A 22,395-nucleotide genomic window follows, 5' to 3' on the forward strand; every position below is an offset into this window, starting at 1 on the left:
GAAATTTAAGTCTGGTAGGTCTTTCATAGATTTTTTTGTATAAAATCTGGAATTACAGGTTACCTGTCTCTACACTGCAGCTGGAGGAAGTATATTAAGGTTTACACATGAAGTCATCTGTTATCTCATTAATGTGAAAGTGGTTGGGTAACCTGATGACACCTGAGGCTACAACAGAAAAAGTTTTGTTACCGAATGCTAAACTGATAACAGGATTCACATACTGTACAGTAACACGCATTTGTGACGATACATTCCTTAGAAAGGAGTCTGCCTATATTTGTGATGTTACATATGCATCCCATAGCTCCTATCACTTGGAAACAAAGAGGATGCTAAGGATGAGCAAATATACCAAAATTTTACGTAAATAAATTTGCTCGATTTAAGCCAGAAAATTCTCTCTAGACCCCAGAGTACAATAAATATAGGTTAAACAAAATTAAAAAACATACTTATCCATTCCTCACTTGTCCCATTGCACAGTCCTGCTCCAGTAGTTTTCTTCAGTCCAGTGTGGTCTTGTTCTTGAGCACCAGGTATCTTTTGCACCTTGCAAGTTGACTATGTCCCACAAAGTCATGAGGATGGTGACACAGTCATAATGTCTAATGATTGGTATTCCGCAACATGTTGTTGGGGGGCCTAGTTAGCATCAAGGTGCTAAAAAAGCCACACTCTGGATGAAGACACAACACTGGACCAAAGATGACTGGAAAGGAGGTAATATTGTAATTCAATGATCAGTGCCCCTGCATGGTTCCTTTTCCCCCTCTATGTTGGGATGCCGGCATACTCTGTCATGATCTCCATGGCCAGAGAACTAGCATAAGCCTCTATAGGAACAAGCTCTTGGAAGATGTAACTGTACTGACCATGAACTAAACCTACCGCATCATCTAGAAGTAGCCAGGTAGCATGTCCTACTTTTTATCCCTATATGCCCAGCGCCGGCCGGAGAACTAAATAATGCTAGCAGAGGGAAATATAAGACCTGACTCACCTCTAGAGAAATGCCCAAAAGGAGACAGAAGCCCCCCACATATATTGGCGGTGATATGAGATGAAACAACAAACGCAGCAGGAAAATAGTTTTAGCAAATTTAAGGTCCGCTTTCTAGATAGCAGAAGACAGAAAGCATACTTTCATGGTCAGTAGAAAACCCTAACAAAACACATCCAGAAATTACTTTAGGACTCTGGCATTAACTCATAATACCAGAGTGGCAATTCCTGATCAACAAGAGCTTTCCAGACACAGTAACGAAACTGCAGCTGTGAACTGGAACCAAAATACAAAAACAAAACATGGACGAATGTCCAACTTATCTAGTAGATGTCTGGGAGCAGGAACAAGCACAGAGAGGCTTCTGATAACATTGTTGACCGGCAAGCATCTAACAGAGAAGCCAGGTTATATAGCGACACCCAGATCTAATCAGAACAGGTGAACAGGGAAGATGATGTCACAAGTTCAATTCCACCAGTAGCCACCGGGGGAGCCCAGAATCCAAATTCACAACAGTACCCCCCCCTCAAGGAGGGGGCACCGAACCCTCACCAGAACCACCAGGGCGATCAGGATGGGCCCTATGAAAGGCACGAACCAGATCAGAGGCATGAACATCAGATGCAGTGACCCAAGAATTATCCTCCTGGCCGTATCCCTTCCACTTGACCAGATACTGGAGTCTCCGTCTGGAAACACGGGAGTCTAGGATTTTTTCCACAACGTACTCCAACTCACCCTCAACCAACACCGGAGCAGGAGGCTCAACGGAAGGCACAACCGGTGCCTCATACCTGCGCAATAACGACCGATGAAAAACGTTATGAATAGAAAAGGATGCAGGGAGGTCCAAACGGAAGGAAACAGGGTTAAGAATCTCCAATATTTTATACGGACCGATGAACCGAGGCTTAAACTTAGGAGATGAGACCCTCATAGGGACAAAACGAGAAGACAACCACACCAAATCTCCAACACAAAGCCGAGGACCAACACGACGGTGACGGTTGGCAAAAAGCTGAGTCTTCTCCTGGGACAACTTTAAATTGTCCATCACCTGCCCCCAGATATGATGCAATCTCTCCACCACCGCATCCACTCCAGGACAATCCGAGGATTCCATCTGACCGGAGGAAAATCGAGGATGGAACCCCGAATTACAGAAAAACGGGGAAACCAAGGTGGCAGAGCTGGCCCGATTATTGAGGGCGAACTCCGCCAATGGCAAAAAAGCAACCCAATCATCCTGGTCAGCAGACACAAAACACCTCAGATATGTCTCCAGGGTCTGATTAGTCCGCTCGGTCTGGCCATTAGTCTGAGGGTGAAAAGCAGACGAAAAAGACAAATCTATGCCCATCCTAGCACAAAATGCCCGCCAAAATCTAGACACAAATTGGGTTCCTCTGTCAGAAACGATATTCTCAGGAATACCATGCAAACGAACAACATTTTGAAAAAACAGGGGCACCAACTCGGAAGAAGAAGGCAATTTGGGCAGGGGAACCAAATGAACCATCTTAGAAAAACGGTCACACACCACCCAGATGACAGACATCTTCTGAGAAACAGGCAGATCTGAAATAAAATCCATCGAGATGTGTGTCCAAGGCCTCTTAGGAATAGGCAAGGGCAACAATAATCCACTAGCCCGAGAACAACAAGGCTTGGCCCGAGCACAAACGTCACAAGACTGCACAAAGCCTCGCACATCTCGTGACAGGGAAGGCCACCAGAAGGATCTTGCCACCAAATCCCTGGTACCAAAAATTCCAGGATGACCTGCCAACGCAGAAGAATGCACCTCAGAGATGACTTTACTGGTCCAATCATCAGGAACAAACAGCCTATCAGGCGGACAACGATCCGGTCTATCCGCCTGAAACTCCTGCAAGGCCCGCCGCAGGTCTGGAGAAACAGCTGACAAGATAACTCCTTCCTTAAGAATACCTGTGGGGTCAGAGTTGCCAGGTGAATCAGGCTCAAAACTCCTAGAAAGGGCATCCGCCTTAACATTCTTAGAACCTGGTAGGTACGATACCACAAAATTAAACCGAGAAAAAAATAATGACCAGCGCGCCTGTCTAGGATTCAGGCGCCTGGCGGTCTCAAGATAAATCAAATTTTTGTGGTCAGTCAATACCACCACCTGATGTCTGGCCCCCTCGAGCCAATGGCGCCACTCCTCAAACGCCCACTTCATGGCCAAAAGCTCCCGATTCCCAACATCATAATTCCGCTCAGCGGGCGAAAATTTACGGGAAAAGAAGGCACAAGGCCTCATCACGGCGCAGTCAGAACTTTTCTGCGACAACACTGCCCCAGCTCCGATCTCAGAAGCGTCGACCTCAACCTGAAAAGGAAGAGTCACATCAGGCTGACGCAACACAGGGGCAGAAGAAAAACGGCGCTTAAGCTCCTGAAAGGCCTCCACAGCATCAGGGGACCAATTAGCAACATCAGCACCCTGTCTAGTCAAATCGGTCAATGGCTTAACGACATCCGAAAAACCAGAAATAAATCGACGATAAAAGTTGGCAAAGCCCAAAAATTTCTGAAGACTTTTAAGAGAAGAGGGCTGCGTCCAATCACAAATAGCTTGAACCTTGACAGGATCCATCTCAATGGAAGAGGGAGAAAAAATATATCCCAAAAAGGAAATTCTCTGAACCCCAAAAACGCACTTAGAACCCTTGACACACAGAGAATTAGACCGCAAAACCTGAAAAACCCTCTTAACTTGCCGGACATGAGAGTCCCAGTCATCCGAAAAAATCAGAATATCATCCAGATACACTATCATAAATTTATCCAAAAAATCGCGGAAAATATCATGCATAAAGGACTGGAAGACTGAAGGGGCATTAGAAAGACCAAAAGGCATCACCAAATACTCAAAGTGGCCCTCGGGCGTATTAAATGCGGTTTTCCACTCATCCCCCTGCCTGATCCGCACCAAATTATACGCCCCACGGAGATCAATCTTAGAGAACCACTTGGCCCCCTTTATGCGAGCAAACAAATCAGTCAGCAACGGCAATGGGTATTGATATTTAACCGTGATTTTATTCAAAAGCCGATAATCAATACATGGTCTCAAAGAGCCGTCTTTTTTTGACACAAAGAAAAAACCGGCTCCTAAGGGAGATGACGATGGACGAATATGTCCCTTTTCCAAGGACTCCTTTATATATTCTCGCATAGCAGTATGTTCAGGCACAGACAGATTAAATAAACGACCCTTTGGGTATTTACTACCCGGAATTAAATCTATAGCACAATCGCACTCACGGTGCGGAGGTAGTGAACCCAGCTTGGGTTCTTCAAAGACGTCACGATAATCAGACAGGAACTCAGGGATTTCAGAGGGAATAGATGATGAAATGGACACCAAAGGTACGTCCCCATGAGTCCCCTTACATCCCCAGCTCAACACAGACATAGCTCTCCAGTCAAGGACTGGGTTGTGAGACTGCAGCCATGGCAATCCCAGCACCAAATCCTCATGTAGATTATACAGCACTAGAAAACGAATAGTCTCCTGGTGATCCGGATTAATACACATAGTCACTTGTGTCCAGTATTGTGGTTTATTATTAGCCAATGGGGTGGAGTCAATCCCCTTCAGAGGAATAAGAGTTTCCAAAGGCTCTAAATCATACCCACAACGATTGGCAAAGGACCAATCCATAAGACTCAAAGCGGCGCCAGAGTCGATATAGGCGTCAGTAGTAATAGATGACAAAGAGCAAATCAGGGTCACAGACAAAATAAATTTAGACTGTAAAGTGCCAATGGAAACGGATTTATCAAGCTTTTTAGTACGCTTAGAGCACGCTGATATAACATGAGTAGAATCCCCACAATAGAAACACAACCCATTTTTCCGTCTAAAATTCTGCCGCTCGCTTCTGGACAGAATTCTATCACACTGCATGCTTTCTGGCGTCTTCTCAGTGGATACCGCCAGATGGTGCACAGGTTTGCGCTCCCGCAGACGCCTATCGATCTGAATGGCCATTGTCATGGACTCATTCAGACCTGCAGGCACAGGGAACCCCACCATAACATCCTTAATGGCATCAGAGAGACCCTCTCTGAAAGTAGCCGCCAAGGCACACTCATTCCACTGAGTAAGCACAGACCATTTACGGAATCTTTGGCAGTAAATTTCAGCTTCATCTTGCCCCTGCGATAGGGACATCAAAGTTTTTTCTGCCTGAAGTTCCAAATGAGGTTCCTCATACAGCAAGCCCAAGGCCAAAAAAAACGCATCCACATTGCGCAACGCAGGATCCCCTGGTGCCAATGCAAAAGCCCAGTCTTGAGGGTCGCCGCGGAGCAAGGAAATCACAATCCCAACCTGCTGTGCAGAGTCTCCAGCAGAACGAGATTTCAGGGACAAAAATAGCTTACAATTATTTCTAAAATTCTGAAAGCTAGATCTATTCCCTGAGAAGAATTCCGGCAAAGGAATTCTCGGCTCAGATACCGGAGCATGAATAATAAAATCTTGCAAATTTTGTACTTTCGTGGTGAGATTATTCAAACCTGCAGTTACACTCTGAAGATCCATTATTAACAGGTGAACACAAAGCCATTCAAAGATTATAAGGAGAGAGAAAAAAAAGAAAGACTGCAGCATAGACAGACTGGCAAGTGATCCAATTAAGAGCACAGAGGAAAAAAAAAAAAAAAAAAACTCTCAGCAGACTTCTTATTTCTCTCCTTTCTCAGCCAAGGATTTTAACCCTTTAGTGGGCCGGTCAAACTGTCATGATCTCCATGGCCAGAGAACTAGCATAAGCCTCTATAGGAACAAGCTCTTGGAAGATGTAACTGTACTGACCATGAACTAAACCTACCGCATCATCTAGAAGTAGCCAGGTAGCATGTCCTACTTTTTATCCCTATATGCCCAGCGCCGGCCGGAGAACTAAATAATGCTAGCAGAGGGAAATATAAGACCTGACTCACCTCTAGAGAAATGCCCAAAAGGAGACAGAAGCCCCCCACATATATTGGCGGTGATATGAGATGAAACAACAAACGCAGCAGGAAAATAGTTTTAGCAAATTTAAGGTCCGCTTTCTAGATAGCAGAAGACAGAAAGCATACTTTCATGGTCAGTAGAAAACCCTAACAAAACACATCCAGAAATTACTTTAGGACTCTGGCATTAACTCATAATACCAGAGTGGCAATTCCTGATCAACAAGAGCTTTCCAGACACAGTAACGAAACTGCAGCTGTGAACTGGAACCAAAATACAAAAACAAAACATGGACGAATGTCCAACTTATCTAGTAGATGTCTGGGAGCAGGAACAAGCACAGAGAGGCTTCTGATAACATTGTTGACCGGCAAGCATCTAACAGAGAAGCCAGGTTATATAGCGACACCCAGATCTAATCAGAACAGGTGAACAGGGAAGATGATGTCACAAGTTCAATTCCACCAGTAGCCACCGGGGGAGCCCAGAATCCAAATTCACAACAATACTCACTGCCCTGACTGCGCAGTGTTGTCACCGCTGTGCTCCCTGCTTCCTGGTAATGTGCCCGCCGCAGCTCTCGCGCTCCCCTGCTCTTGAAGAAGCAGGGCACGCTCATTGTTAAATTCCCCCAACCAGTAGCTGGAAGGCATTTAGTAACAAAGTGCACCAGCAAGATGGCTCTCAGCCAATAGCTGGAAGTCATCTTGTATAAAAGACTCCCTCCTCCTTATGTAATTGGTAAGCAAGACATTCAGCCATAGTGTGGTGTTCTACCAGTGAATTTGTGAGGTCCCCTGGTCCTGGTGTGGCCAGTCCTGAACCCAAAGTCCATGGTCCTGGTGCAGCCAGTCCTTAACCTATATCCCTGGTCCCGGCGTGGCTAGTATCCTGAACCTGAATCCCTGGTCCCAGTGCAGCCCATCCTGAACCCAAAGTTCTGGGTCCTTGTGTGGCCAGTCTTTAACTCAAAGTCCCTTGCCCTGGTGCTGCCAGTCCTGAACCCAGAGTCCCTGATCCTATCGCGGCCAGATCCTGAACTTCATCCCCCATCTGTGTGCAGCCTGTCCCGGATTCCATATCCGAGACCTGTGTGTCTGAACATGTTCCTATCCGAGTACCCCATATATCCTGACTGTTACAACCTGTCTCAGAACACTGAAGCAGCATCGGCAGCATCTGTATCCTGAAAACATTCCGGCGGTACCTGAATTAGTCCTGTCTCTTCATGTGAGTAACTATTCTGCAGAGGACCTAGAGCCCAAAAGTCTGAACAGAGTCCGAGTCCACATCCGTTTCTGCATACCTGACCCCTGGGGTTAGAAGCTGCAGTATCAGGAACTGCCTATCAGTGGTACCTGGCGAATACCCGCAGCCAAGCCTGACTCCACCATCAGGAGCTCCAGTGAACAACTGGTAGTAGCTTAGCTATGCCCGTCCTAGTTAAGCTCAGCCCTGTGGCACAATGGGTTCATGAAACCACGTGCGCCACCTGCGTGCACAACATATATTTTTATCTATAATCTAGCAAAATGACGGTTAGCCAGTCTCTATTTTACTGAATTCACTTAAGCAAATCACAAAAAAATCAGATTTGGGAGAATCCGAATTTCTTTTTAAAATTTGCTGAGGATTAGATTGTCCTCAAACTGATTGGCTAATCTCTAAAACCTACACTTTATCTTGTGCCTAGTTGTACTAGACCTTGACAAGTCTCATTTAACCCATCACAGCTTGAGCCTGCATTTAGCATGACAGTTCAATTTCCTAGATCCTACTCTGTGGAATGGACATCTACCCACTAGTGATGGGCGATCGTGCTCGGACAACGTCTTGTCTGAGCATATTCGGGTGTTATTCGAGCATCTTGGGCATGCTCATATATTATGTTCACGTCCCTGCAGCTGAATGATTTGTGGCTGTTAGAAAGCCTCAACAGATTGACATGGTCAACTGATGACATGGTCAACGGGTGTTATGGTGTTACGGAGACTTGACTCTGCTCCCATCAATGAATTACAGATGGCTCAACATTTACCTTCATGTAAACTTTATTAAGTGTTCTACCTTCTGAAACAGAAAAATAAAGCAAAAAAGAAAACCCCAAGATCTGGTAATGCAAAAGATAGATTTTATTTTGAAACAATAAATATTATAAACAGTCTACAGTATAGGTGGAGTTTAGTTAGTCTAATCAGATAAACCAACATATGGACATAATTTTAATAGTACAAAAAAAGAACCATATACTGTAGGTCCTAAGGTGCTAGCCTATGACTCATGTATTTGTATGTACTAAAGTGCAAGTGCAAATCGATCCTGGTGTAATATAACTATCCCTATATAATTATCCCTATTTTTGAAAGTACAAATAGATCAGAACAAAAAAAACTGACAATCTGATGAAACTAAAGTTCAGCATATGAACCCAATTAAAAATTTATACAGAGTCAAATAAAGGACTATATGACCATTTGTATTCACGATATGCTCTCACCCTGACGTGCGTTTCGGCATGCCTTCATCAGGGAGTGGGGTAATCTCTAATTGACAGGTTTATAAATCCTGTCTGTGCCAATGGGAGTTTGTAGGGGTGATGGGTGACACATGCGCACAACATGGATCCCAGGAGTGTCCATAAGCAGCAGCCATACAACATTGGTCTTCTCTACTCAAGTTGTCACTTCATTGACATATTCAACAGGTGTTACGGAGACTTGACTCTGTCCCATCAATGTATTACAGATGGCCCAACTTTTACCATAAAGTGATCTTTATTAAGTGCTCTACTTTCTCAAATCAACACATATGGTATAAACAATGTCCAAGAGGATAAGGTCATTTTTTTTCCAAAGCTGTCCATTTTGACCATTTTTTCTTGGGATATCTTGTGCCAAAAGGAAAGATGCATCCGTCAATCAACTCCCTAACTTTGAAAAGGAAATAAAGATTTAATTTGGTGATGGGATCCAACCATTTAGGTCCAATAAAAAGTGGGATTTTTGCACAATGCTATATCCATGGCTGGTGACGATAGAGATTGTATATACCTTGTTGGTGATTTGGTAGCATAACGTACAGAAACATCTCCTATGACTTTAGTAGTCACACCCGGATGATGCTTTCCTCCGTCACTTCTTGCTGAGTGTCTCAGCTGGGTGTAGTCTCATTCCAGTATGACGCTCCTCGTCTAGAATATGCAGAGTTCTTGGCCACCTACAGTGACGAGGCACGAGCTTTCTCCTTGACTAAACCCTGACGTCACCATTAATGTCAATGGCACATGTGTTTAGGTAGCTCAATACACCCGGATTCTGGGTGCAGGAGATCAGCAGTCACACTAATCTCATTGCGGGCAAACCTGTCTCAGTTTACAAAATCTAATTTTAATTTTGGGATATCATCCAGAAATAAGATAATGAGATTATAAACTGCCTCCTAATATTTCTATATGTTATAGGGCAGATCTGATATGTATCTATATTTGTGCAGCATTGTGACTCTACCCTTCATAATATTGTCTTAAATTTATGATATATTTGATCCATTCACTTAGTTTTTAGCCAATTTTTACCCTGTTCGACATGTAAACATGACTGCTGGCTACCAGGAAACCATCAGCAAACAGGATAACTGTTGTTTACAGATAAATTACATTACTAATTGAATATCAAAATAAAATGACATATTACAAATTATTAATTGAGTTTGTTAGCTGAGCAGAAAAGGATTTTAAGGGATACCCTCACAATGCCAAACCTCTTTTTTAATTGAATTGATCAGTCGATTGTAATGGATCTGGAGTGTGGAACCCCTGGAGAACTGCTATGCCTGGGGACGTTGTTGCCAGCTGAATTGATCAGTCGATTGTAATGGATCTGGAGTGTGGAACCCCTGGAGAACTGCTATGCCTGGGGACGTTGTTGCCAGCTGAATTGATCAGTCGATTGTAATGGATCTGGAGTGTGGAACCCCTGGAGAACTGCTATGCGTGGGGACATTGTTGCCAGCTTTATATATGCCATACTGAAGCCACCAAGGAGGAAATAAAGCATTTTGGACACTCACTGAATATCCAATTATGTAATTCAAGCACAGGTCAGATCCTCCATAGTGAGATCCGATGACACTGAGCAGATCTCCACTCTGAAGCTCCCTTCTATGACATTCATATACACAAAAAAATACACATTGATGCACTTAAAGTCCTGAAAAGGTGCAAATAATAGATCAATGTCTGCTTGTTGATAGTTTCTGGGTGAGGAGAGATGATATTTTCTATACTGCAAACTAAAAATTAATAGCATTTGAAGATGTTTTGCATTTTCATATTGAAACCAACAGATGGCGCTACATCATTTTCCAACACATTGGTACAACATACATATGGACAAAAGTATTCGGGCAGCTCCACGTTACAACTACAGGATCTTTTTTTATGTCCCATTCTAAATTCATAGACATTAAAGAGGTTTTACCCTTTAAGGAAAGTGTATCCTACAGAGGTGTATCTAGCCTTTCCAGCACCCGGGGCAAAGGATCAGTTTGGCGCCCCCCCCCCAACCCTCCCCCATTTGAACCTTAACTCTACTGAAACTGTATGACCAAGCCAAAGTACATTCCTGAATCTCCATAATGTTAAAATAGATACCAATAAAAGTAAAATTAATTAAGACATCAGTAGGTTAAGTGTTTTTGAATATCCATATTGAATCAGGAGCCCCATATAATCCTGCATAAAGATTAATAATGGCCCCATAAGATGCTCCATAGAGACATTTGCCCCATATAGTGCTGCACAAATGTTATGGCCCCATAGATGCTCCATACAGACACTTGCCCCATATAATGCTGCACAAACGTTATGGCCCCATAAGATGCTCCATACAGACACTTGCCCCATATAGTACTGCACAAACATTATGGCCCCATAAGATGCTCTATACAGACACTTGCCCCATATAATGCTGCACAAACATTATGGCCCCATAAGATGCTCTATACAGACACTTGCCCCATTATAGTGCTGCACAAATGTTATGGCCCCATAGATGCTCCATACATACACTTGCCCCCATATAGTGCTGCACAAACATTATGGCCCCCATATACACTGTGTTCCAAATTATTATGCACATTGGATTTAAGTGTCATAAAGATTTAATTGTTTTGTTTTTCAAATAAACTCATGGATGGGATTGTGTCCCAGGGCTCAATGAATCACGGAAATCAATCTTAAACACATGTGATAAATAGTTTTCCATGTGATTCTAATTAAATGAAAACTACTTAAAAATGATGTTCCACATTATTAAGCAGGCCACAGGTTTCAAGCCATATGGGAAAAAAAAGGATCTCTCTGCTGCTGAAAAGCGTTACATAGTGCAATGCCTTGGACAAGGTATGAAAAAATTAGATATTTCATGAAAACTTAAGAGTGATCATCATACTGTGAAGAGATTTGTGACTGAAACAGAGCACAGAGTTCATGCAGATAAAGGCATAATGAGGAAGGTTTCTGCCAGACAAATTAATTGGATTAAGAGAGCAGCTGCCAAAATACCATTACAAAGCAGCAAACAGTTATTTGAAGCTGCTGGTGCCTCTGGAGTCCCTCGAACCTCAAGGTGTAGGATCCTCAAAGGCGTGCTCTGGTGCATAAACCTACTATTCGGCCACCCCTAAACAGTGTTCACAAGCAGAAACGGTTGCAGTGGGCCCAGACATACATGAAGACTAATTTTCAAACAGTCTTGTTTACTGATGGTCAAGATGGATGGAGTAGTGGATGGTTGGTGGATGGCCACCATGTCCCAACAAGGCTGCGACGTCATCAAGGAGGTGGAGGAGTCATGTTTTGTGCCAGAATCATGGGGAAACAGCTGGTAGGGCCCTTTAAGGTTCCTGAAGGTGTGAAAATGACCTCTGCAAAGTATATAGAGTTTCTGACTGACAACTTTCTTCCATGGTATAAAAAGCAGAAATGTGCCTTCAGGAGCAAAATCATCTTCATGCATGACAATGCACCATCTCATGCTGCAAAGAATACCTCTGAGTCATTGGCTGCTATGGGCATAAAAGGAGATAAACTCATGGTGTGGCCACCATCTTCCCCTGACCTCAACCCTATAGAGAACCTTTGGAGTATCATCAATCAAAAGATCTATGAGTGTGGGAGGCAGTTCACATCAAAGCAGCAGCTCTGGGAGGCTATTCTGACTTCATGCAAGAAATACAAGCAAAAACTCTCCAAAACTAACAAGTTCAATGGATGCAAGAATTGTGAAGGATGATATCAAAGAAGGGGTCCTATGTTAACACGTAACTTGGCCTGTTAGGATGTTTTGGAGTTAAATAGCTTTTTTGTTCAGTGAATGTGACCTCCTAATGCTGCCAATTCCACAAATGAGCATTTTCAGTTCTTTAAAACATCAAATGTTTAGAAATTCTACTGTGCCTAATAATTTGGAACAGTGCATTTTGAGTTTTCATTCATTTTGGAGATTATACTGTTATCATTGGGAGGTTTCTTCAATAAAATTCGATGTATACTTTAACGGATGCCTAGCCAGTCTCCAGATCTCAACCCGATAGAAAACCTTTGGAGGGAGTTGAAAGTCCCTGTTGCCAAGCGAAAAGCCAAAAACATCACTGCTCTAGAGGAGATCTGCATGGAGGAATGGGCCAACATACCAACAACAGTGTGTGGCAACCTTGTGAAGACTTACAGAAAACGTTTGACCTCTGTCATTGCCAACAAAGGATATATTACAAAGTATTGAGATGAAATTTTGTTTCTGACCAAGTACTTATTTTCCACCATAATATGCAAATAAAATGATAAAAAAACAGACAATGTGATTTTCTGGAATTTTTTTTCTCAGTTTGTCTCCCATAGTTGAGGTCTACCTATGATGTAAATTACAGACGCTTCTCATCTTTTTAAGTGGTGGAACTTGCACTATTGCTGAATGACTAAATACTTTTTTGCCCCACTGTAGTGCTGCACAAACGTTATGGCCCCATAGAGTGCTGCACAAATGTTATGGCCCCCATATAGTGCTGCACAAACGTTATGGCCCTATATAGTGCTGCACAAACGTTATGGCCCCCATATAGTGCTGCACAAACATTATGGCCCCTATATAGTACTGCACAAACATTATGGCCCTCATATAGTGCTGCACAAACATTATGGCTCCCATATAGTGCTGCACAAACATTATGGCCCCATATAGTGCTGCACAAAGTTATGGCCCCCATATAGTGCTGCACAAATGTTATGGCCCCATAAGATGCCCCATACAGATATTTGCCCCATTTGCTGTTACTGCGAGAAAAAAAAAAAAAAATCACATACTCACCTCTCCGTCGCTCAGGCCCCCGCACTTTCCATATTCACCTGACTTCGTTCCAACCGCCGCTCCATCTTCAGCCTCCTCTGCACTGATGTTTAGACAGAGGGCGCGCACTAACTACGTCATCACGCCCTCTGACCTCAGCGTCACTGCAGAAGACGGACCGGCGGCTTGAACGAGGAGCAGGTGAATATTGCGCAGCGCAGCTCTCCCCTCCCCGTATACTCACCTGCTCCTGGCGCAGTCCCTGCAGGTCCCCGGCTGCCCGGCGCTGCTGCTTCTTCCTGTACTGAGCGGTCACCGTTACCGCTCATTACAGTAATGAATATGCGGCTCCACCCCTATGGGAGGTGGAGCCGCATATTCATTACTGTAATGAGCGGTACCATGTGACCGCTCAGTACAGGAAGAAGCCGGGGCGCCGGGCAGCCAGGAACCTGCAGGGACCGTGCCAGGAGTAGGTGAGTATAATTAGACAGCCCCCGCTCCCTGGCCCTGCCAACCCCCTCCTTGGACCGCTGCATCATCAGGCTGCCCGCTGGCGTATCCAGGGGGGCAGCCGGGGCATGTGCCCTGGGCGCAGCTGACAGGTGGTGTCGGCTGCGCCCGGGGCACATGCCCCGGCTGCCCCCCTGGATACGCCACTGGTATCCTAAATACTAAAATACATAAAATAACAAACAGAGCAGGTACTCATCCACCCCGAGTGAAACATCAGGTCTTTACAGCTGCTTCAGTCTCTGTGTTTTGGCTGCAGCAGTGTCCCCATGAGTAGAGCGCAAGTTACCATTGCAGACAATCACTAAAGCACAGCAGCTGTGTAAAGGTCAACAGAACAAGTCACTGAGATCAATGAATGTTCATACACTGTTGACGTAAGTTTACCACTGCAGTCATAACACCAAGACCCAAGTCAAGGTGAGAAGTTGGACCTGGACCTGGACCTGGGGAGGGTGAGTATCTCCTAAATGATGTCTTAAATAAAGGGTGAGGACTGAGGATGCAAAATGTGACATGTGTTTCCTTGGTATTTGCTCAGATGCCTCTTAACTTTTTCTCACTGTTATAATTAAAACAAGATTAACTTCTGTGTTACTTGCTATATAACTAGACAAGAGAGAGACCTGGAACAAACAGAAACTATGCCAAAGCTTTGCTTCAAAACTTAACGGTAACTGCAACAGAATGTCCATGTTGGCCTCTAGCTCCTCCTCCTCTGCCTGTGCCTGCCTCTAGCTCCTCCTCCTCTGCCTGTGCCTGCATCTAGCTCCTCCTCCTCTGTCTGTGTCAGCCTCTAGCTCCTCCTTCTCTGCCTGTGCCTGGCTCTAGCTCCTCCTCCTCTGTCTTTGTCAGCATCTAGCTCCTCCTCCTTTGTCTGTGTCAGCCTCTAGCCCCTCCTCCTTTTGTCTGTGTCAGCCTCTAGCTCCTCCTCCTCTGCCTGTACCTGCCTCTAGCTCCTCCTCTGTCTGTGTCAGCCTTTAGCTCCTCCTCCTCTGTCTGTGCCTGTCTCTAGCTTCTCCTCTGCCTGTGCCTTCCATTAGCTCCTCCTTTTCTGTCTGTAAGCCTCTAGCTCCTCCTCCTCTGCTTGTACCTGCCTCTAGCTCCTCCTTCTCTGTCTGTATCAGCCTCTAGCTCCTCCTCCTCTGTCTGTGTCAGCCTCTAGCTCCTCCTTCTCTGCCTGTGCCTGCCTCTAGCTCCTCCTCTGTCTTTGTCAGCCTCTAGCTCCTCCTCCTTTGTCTGTGTCAGCCTTTAGCTCCTCATTTTCTGTCTGTAAGCCTCTAGCTCCTCCTCCTCTGCCTGTATCTGCCTCTAGCTCCTCCTTCTCTGTCTGTGTCAGCCTCTAGCTCCTCCTCCTTTGTCTGTGTCAGCCTCTAGCTCCTCCTCCTCTGCGTGTACCTGCCTCTAGCTCCTCCTCTGTCTGTGTCAGCCTCTAGCTCCTCCTCCTCTGTCTGTGCCTGCCTCTAGCTTCTCCTCCTCTGCCTGTGCCTGCCTCTAGCTCCTCCTCTGTCTGTGTCAGCCTCTAGCTCCACCTCCTCTGCGTGTACCTGCCTCTAGCTCCTCCTCTGTCTGTGTCAGCCTCTAGCTCCTCCTCCTCTGTCTGTGCCTGCCTCTAGCTTCTCCTCCTCTGCCTGTGCCTTCCTTTAGCTCCTCCTTTTCTGTCTGTAAGCCTCTAGCTCCTCCTCCTCTGCCTGTACCTGCCTCTTGCTCCTCCTTCTCTGTCTATATCAGCCTCTAGCTCCTCCTTTGTCTGTGTCAGCCTCTAGCTCCTCCTCCTCTGCCTGTACCTGCCTCTAGCTCCTCCTTCTCTGTCTTTGTCAGCCTCTAGCTCCTCCTTTGTCTGTGTCAGCCTCTAGCTCCTTCTCCTCTGCGTGTACCTGCCTCTAGCTCCTCCTCTGTCTGTGTCAGCCTCTAGCTCCTCCTCCTATGCGTGTACCTGCCTCTAGCTCCTCCTCTGTCTGTGTCAGCCTCTAGCTCCTCCTCCTCTGTCTGTGCCTGCCTCTAGCTCCTCCTCCTCTGCCTGTGCCTGCCTCTAGCTCCTCCTCTGTCTGTGTCAGCCTCTAGCTCCTCCTCCTCTGTCTGTACCTGCCTCTAGCTCCTCCTCTGTCTGTGTCAGCCTCTAGCTCCTCCTCCTCTGTCTGTGCCTGCCTCTAGCTTCTCCTCCTCTGCCTGTGCCTTCCTTTAGCTCCTCCTTTTCTGTCTGTAAGCCTCTAGCTCCTCCTCCTCTGCCTGTACCTGCCTCTTGCTCCTCCTTCTCTGTCTATATCAGCCTCTAGCTCCTCCTTTGTCTGTGTCAGCCTCTAGCTCCTCCTCCTCTGCCTGTACCTGCCTCTAGCTCCTCCTTCTCTGTCTTTGTCAGCCTCTAGCTCCTCCTTTGTCTGTGTCAGCCTCTAGCTCCTTCTCCTCTGCGTGTACCTGCCTCTAGCTCCTCCTCTGTCTGTGTCAGCCTCTAGCTCCTCCTCCTCTGCGTGTACCTGCCTCTAGCTCCTCCTCTGTCTGTGTCAGCCTCTAGCTCCTCCTCCTCTGTCTGTGCCTGCCTCTAGCTCCTCCTCCTCTGCCTGTACCTGCCTCTAGCTCCTCCTTCGCTGTCTTTGTCAGCCTCTAGCTCCTCCTCCTTTGTCTGTGTCAGCCTCTAGCTCCTTCTCCTCTGCGTGTACCTGCCTCTAGCTCCTCCTCTGTCTGTGTCAGCCTCTAGCTCCTCCTCCTCTGTCTGTGCCTGCCTCTAGCTTCTCCTCCTCTGCCTGTGCCTTCCTTTAGCTCCTCCTTTTCTGTCTGTAAGCCACTAGCTCCTCCTCCTCTGCCTGTACCTGCCTCTTGCTCCTCCTTCTCTGTCTATATCAGTCTCTAGCTCCTCCTTCTCTGTCTGTATCAGCCTCTAGCTCCTCCTTCTCTGTCTGTGCCTGCCCCTAGCTCCACCTCCTCTGTGTGTCAGCCTACAGTTCCGCCTCTGTCCATGTCAGCCTATAGCTCCTCCTCCTCTGTGTGTGTCAGCCTATAGCTCCTCCTCCTCTGTCTGTGTCAGCCTCTAGCTCCTCCTCTGTGTCCGCCTCTAGCTCCTCCTCCTCTGTCTGTGTCAGCTTCTAGCTCCTCTGATCTTAACAGAATATTATGAGCACCAACTGTCATCTGCTATCTCAGTAATAGGAAAATTCTGTATTTACTGAACACAAATTTTCCACATTTTATTCATGGTTTGAGAGTCAAAGATCAATCCGGGAGGAGAAAGAAACAGATTTCTTTTTTTAGGAGTGTGTTATCTTTGACAGTGTTTATTATGCAGTAAGTCATTTGGCAGAATGATTCTCCAGGTTGTTGTACGGTTACTGTGATATTAAACCGTTCTTTTTTTTCATTAAGTGAAGTGTTTTTTTTAATTGTCTTGTATCACCATTTTCTGAGACTGGATGCACAAGTGCATTGGCATTCATACTATTTGCATGCTGCTATCAGTGATTGACAGCAAGCTTTAAATGGTTAAACAGCAGCGATTGAGCTCAGCTCCGGTCCCTGCTGTTGCAAGAAGATGATGGTTAAATAACAGAGCTGGCATCTTCCGGGTATGATGCGGGCTCAGCTCCTGAGCACACTCCACATTCCGTCACTCGATGTATGTCGTACTGTTACATCACACATCGGGGTAGAGGTAAAAGTATTCTGAAATTTGTGAAACAGAAAAATTTGGCTTGTGTCGCCATTTTTTGAGACCTGTAACTTTTTTCTGTTTCTTTTGATGACATTTTATGGGAGCTTATTTGATGGCACCCTAAGATGTAATTTTTATTTATACCACTTAAGGGTACATATAACATTTTGATCGCTTCTTGGCGGAGGCAGGGAAGCCAAAAGTCATTAATTTTTCCATTAGAGTTTTTTTTCTTTACTGTGAGATAAATCTTTTTATATTTTTAAAGAATTGTAGTTTACAAACTCGGCAATACCTATTATAATGTGTTTTTCTTTTTAGTCTTAAAATTACTTCATTTGTACATAGAAAAAAATGGGTTTTCAGACTTTTATATTTATTTTTACATTTTGAATATATATTTTTTTACTACTTTTTATTTACTTTAACCTGTGATCAAAATATTGCAGTTTTACAATATATAGCATAATTCTCCTATGAAGACCCAGTGGTGGGCTCTGCTTTTAGGACTGCTTCATACACTCAGAACCACTCCATGACAAATCTGACGACACAACATTTATTGTTAATTTTGTCAGACATTTCAATAGGCTCAAGAGACATAGGCCTTTGTTCATATGAGCTTAAACATTGACTCCTGAATTGATTATTGTGTTGCTATCATTGGAGGACAGGGATGCAGGGTAATTGAACAATTGATGTTTGCTAGTATGTTGATTACCCATTGTATAAGTCCATGTAGCTTGTTGACCTACAAACAGTAAAGGACAAACTATGCAGATTAATAAAATACTCAAACAATGAGCTTTGACCTCATCTCATCTCTCCCCTGACCTGTGAATGTTAGCCTGAAGGAGTGTTGTGGACTGTAAAAGGGGGTTCTGCCACTGTTCCTAGATAGACTTTACAGAACAGCAGACAGGCATCATGGCTCTAACTTCAGGGATACAGATTTGATCCACTGTCCATGACAGTCCATGGAGATGTTTGGAGCACCAAGCTTGGGACAATTAAGTCACCTGGCCACATAACTCAAGGAACTGTCAGCTTCCTAAGTTTATCGTTGCCTCCTCTCTGTGGGTGCCCACCAAAAGCAGAGGCCACTAGGGTGGGGGGTAGATGGCCCTGGAAGCCCCGAAGTTGCAGCTGCTCTAATCCTGGCGAGCCAGATGCAGGGTGAGACTCTGTAATTTGCACTATCTTGTGTATTTGCTGGGACTTTTTTATACGTCACTGTCTGTTGGAAATACAATAAAGTATTGCCGCACTGTTTTACACTCACCATGTGTTGTCTGCCTACAGCGAAGGAGTGCGGAGGTTCAGTGGGATGAGCCCTGGTCGATGCGGTCTTTCTAAAGACAGCCGGGCCAGTGGACAAGAGCACCCACTGACCCTGCGTCTCCACAACTATATATTCATTATGGAATGTGAACTGGTTTATAATGGTAAACCAGCCAGTCTGTGGGGTCCACATGAAATTCCATATATGCCTCTTTTCACCTTTTACAAAGCGGTGAAGGAAGTGCAACACTGATGTGTTCCAAAATTTGCCATTTTTTTTTTACGAGGAAAAAAGAGTGTAATTCAGTCTATAAAATCTGTGATTTTGCTGACGCTCATTTACACATCGTAGGATGATTTCCGCATGTGGCAGTTTATATAAGAAAGCCAGGTGAAATCTAATAGACATGAGACACTCAGGAACAAGGAACCTACAGAGACATTTTTATAGACAGATCATAAATTTATGACATGAAATTAAGATTTTAATGTCTTTTACTTCAGCCCTAATTCACCTATAAACCATATGATGAAATATTCAGACCTATAAAGTTGTAATATAACATAATTATATTATGCTTAAAGGGAACCTGTCACCTCAAATTGCCGTGATAATTAAATGACTTTTTACTGGTCCGATGGGCGGCATTTCATCTTCATTTCTCCACCCCATCAGTCCCTGTTGTCCGCAATATGTTAGTGAATAAGAGTACATGTGCTCCATAGTTGGCGGGTGCGCAATGCAAATTTCGGTCGCCCATGCGCAGTATGCTTTGCCCAACTGCGGGCAAAGCCGAAAAGCATTACTGCGCATGTGCCCGCGCACTATGTCCCGCAGCACAGCGAAATACTTCCGGGACATAGTGAGCGGGCGCATGCGCAGTAATGCTTTTCGGCTTTGCCCGCAGATCATACTGCGCGTGTGCGACCGAAGATTGCATTGTGCGCGCGCCAACTATGGAGCACACGTACTCTTATTCACTAACATATTGCGGACAACAGGGATGGACAGGGTGGAGAAATGAAGATGAAACGCTGCCCATCGGACCGGTAAAAAGTCATTTAAATATTTTGCCAATTTGAGTTGACAGGTTCCCTTCAAAGGGAGATCAATGTTTTGAAAGTTTTGACTGTGCCCACCATAATATGAGTGACCCCCAATAAAAATTATAGTGCTATACAGAAAATGCAATGAACGGTAATAGTGTCCACTACAATATTAGTGACATACAGTGACCCCCCCAACAGAAAAGAACTATTTGGTGCAAATTTAATTTGTGTCAATTGTTTTAGGAATTCGCTCAGTCAGACAATTTTTACCCTTTATAAACATACTGACTACAAAGCTAGTTATTAAACTGCACTTAGTCAAGAAGTGTTATTTTTTTAATAAAAGATACAACTTTATTAACACATAAACAATACATACAATTAAAATTAGTGCCTCAAAACCAGAGCAAATCATGCATGCAAGGTAAGCGAAGGAACATACAAATATCCAGGAAAGATTAATCAGCTCTATTCCCTATCATACAAAAGTGCCAATGAACATTCATGAGAACCCTGTAATCATAGAAAAGTCCCTTGCGGAAAACATCTCAAAATTTCAAAGTGACCGTGCAGATTACTCATTAGTAGGCCATATTGCAAGAAAGTGCAAATGCATATTGATTATAAATAAATAAGATCTCCTGATCATAACACCGATTCCCACCGCCAAATCACACAATATGGGACCGCAAACTGTTGCTAGATTAAACAATATGGGACCGCAAAAATGTTGCACACTCATCCACCTCGTGGGTACCGCATATTTGCAGCAAACATCTCAGAATTTCAAAGTGACAGTGCAGACTACTCATTAGTAGACCATATTGCAAGAAAGTGCAAATGCATATTAATTGTAAATAAGATCTCCTGAACACAACGCTGATTCCACCGCCAAATCGCACAATATGGAACCACAAACTGTTGCTAACTAAACAATATGGGACCGCAAAATGTTGCACACTCATCCACCCCATGGGTACCGCATACTTAGTATGAGAGAAAGTTTCACAAACCTAATAGGTACATATTACCTGGATAGAATAGTGTTCCCCAATGTCCTGCCACGTGGCATGCTAAACCTCTGCTACCCCGACACGCGTTTTGCGACTGCTTCCTCCAGGGGGCATGTCTAAGGTTAGGCATCATAGAGTTCTTATGGTGTAAAGCAACCAATCAGGTTTTCTCAGGGCGGGGCTACTCCCGGCGCGTCACACAAAGACCGTGTCCACTAGCATACTGAAGACTGCTCACAGTTACCAATACGTAATGTCCAAGTAAGCCCGCTGCCCATTCCAGGAATCAAAACAGGGCATGATTTGTAGCCAAAGCGTCATGTCAGGACGGGAATTGTTCATAAAGCCTCACGCACAGCAGAGCGCACCCGAAGCCATTCCCGTGGCTATTTCCAACACCAATACACCAGGCAAAGACCAAAACCCCCCCACCCCCTTATGTCACTGCATAGTTTCCTAAGGCGCTAGCCACTAAATATACCGCATGCAACACAATCACTATGCGGAAACCGGGTGGATATCAGGTATGACGCAAGCAGGGAATGGGAGCGTGTAGAAATAATATATAGTAACACCTATGGATAATTGAATATAGAGACCAGCACCAAGTGTGAGTACAAGTGAGAACACCGGGTGGATACCAAATATGAAATATGATGCAACCAGGGAGTTGGGAACATATAGGGATAATGTATAGTAACTCCTGTGAATAAATGAGTATAAAGACCAACACCAAGTGTGGGTACAAGGACCAACACCCAATGCAAAGGGTCACACCACGGGTAGTGAGGAGCACCTGGGACCTCCCCTGCAGGATGGGGTACCAGCCGACACCATCACTCCCTGTGTGATCCAAAAGGGTGTGTTCCAATCCAATAGTAAGGCATCACCAAAACACCCACAAATGTGAAGTGAAAATTTAATGAAACTATCCTCATTACAGTGCATACAGGCAAAAACATGCCCAGATCATAACAATTCTAGTCACATACATATTCACCAACATCACCCATCAAAAAAGTCCCACGTTTTGGATATCGAGAAAGCGAAAACAGTTGAAGACATCTCGAGTTTGAAGACAATCCCGAGGCACCCCGTGTCGGGGTAACAGAGGTATAGCGTGCCACGCGGCAGGACATTGGGGAACACTATTCTATCCAGGTAATATGTACCTATTAGGTTTGTGAAACTTTCTCTCATTCTAAGTATGCGGTACCCAGGCCATGGGGTGGATGAGTGTGCAACATTTTGCGGTCCCATATTGTTTAGTTAGCAACAGTTTGTGGTTCCATATTGTGCGATTTGGCGGTGGAATCAGCATTGTGTTCAGGAGATCTTATTTACAATTAATATGCATTTGCACTTTCTTGCAATATGGTCTACTAATGAGTAGTCTGCACTGTCACTTTGAAATTCTGAGACGTTTGCCACAAAATGCAGTACCCACGAGGTGGATGAGTGTGCAACATTTTTGCGGTCCCATATTGTTTAATCTAGCAACAGTTTGCGGTCCCATATTGTGTGATTTGGCGGTGGGAATCGGTGTTATG

This window comes from Ranitomeya variabilis, chromosome 2 (genome assembly GCF_051348905.1).
Source record: "Ranitomeya variabilis isolate aRanVar5 chromosome 2, aRanVar5.hap1, whole genome shotgun sequence".
Lineage (NCBI taxonomy): Eukaryota > Metazoa > Chordata > Amphibia > Anura > Dendrobatidae > Ranitomeya > Ranitomeya variabilis.